Source organism: Trachymyrmex septentrionalis, unplaced genomic scaffold, assembly GCF_001594115.1.
Source record: "Trachymyrmex septentrionalis isolate Tsep2-gDNA-1 unplaced genomic scaffold, Tsep1.0 scaffold27, whole genome shotgun sequence".
In the NCBI taxonomy this organism is placed as follows: domain Eukaryota; kingdom Metazoa; phylum Arthropoda; class Insecta; order Hymenoptera; family Formicidae; genus Trachymyrmex; species Trachymyrmex septentrionalis.
The window spans coordinates 51,771-52,117 of NW_017305430.1; positions in this window are offsets into that span (position 1 = coordinate 51,771).

The following is a 347-nucleotide window of genomic DNA, read 5'->3' on the forward strand; positions in this document are numbered from 1 at the left end:
GTATCGTTTTCCGATATTCTTAATTTCAGTATTTTTGTCCAAATATGTATGTATGCTTCCGGACATTTAGTTCCTGGTTACGCTTCTTCATGCATGAAATAATTCCAGAATGGCTTTCTGAAACGTTCATTATTTGCATTTATTTTCACGGTTTATTTTAGTTGATAAAATCTACTGTTAAAGATGGAAAAGATCATCTTAGTACGCATACTTTTTATTTAATTTATTTTTATATACTCTTTTTTTATCTAGTTTTCAGTCTCTTTATCAGCCTATTAAAAGTAAACTGCTTTGTGCTATAAAATACAAAACTAGGCGTATCTATCTAAGTAAGAGATACAATGAAA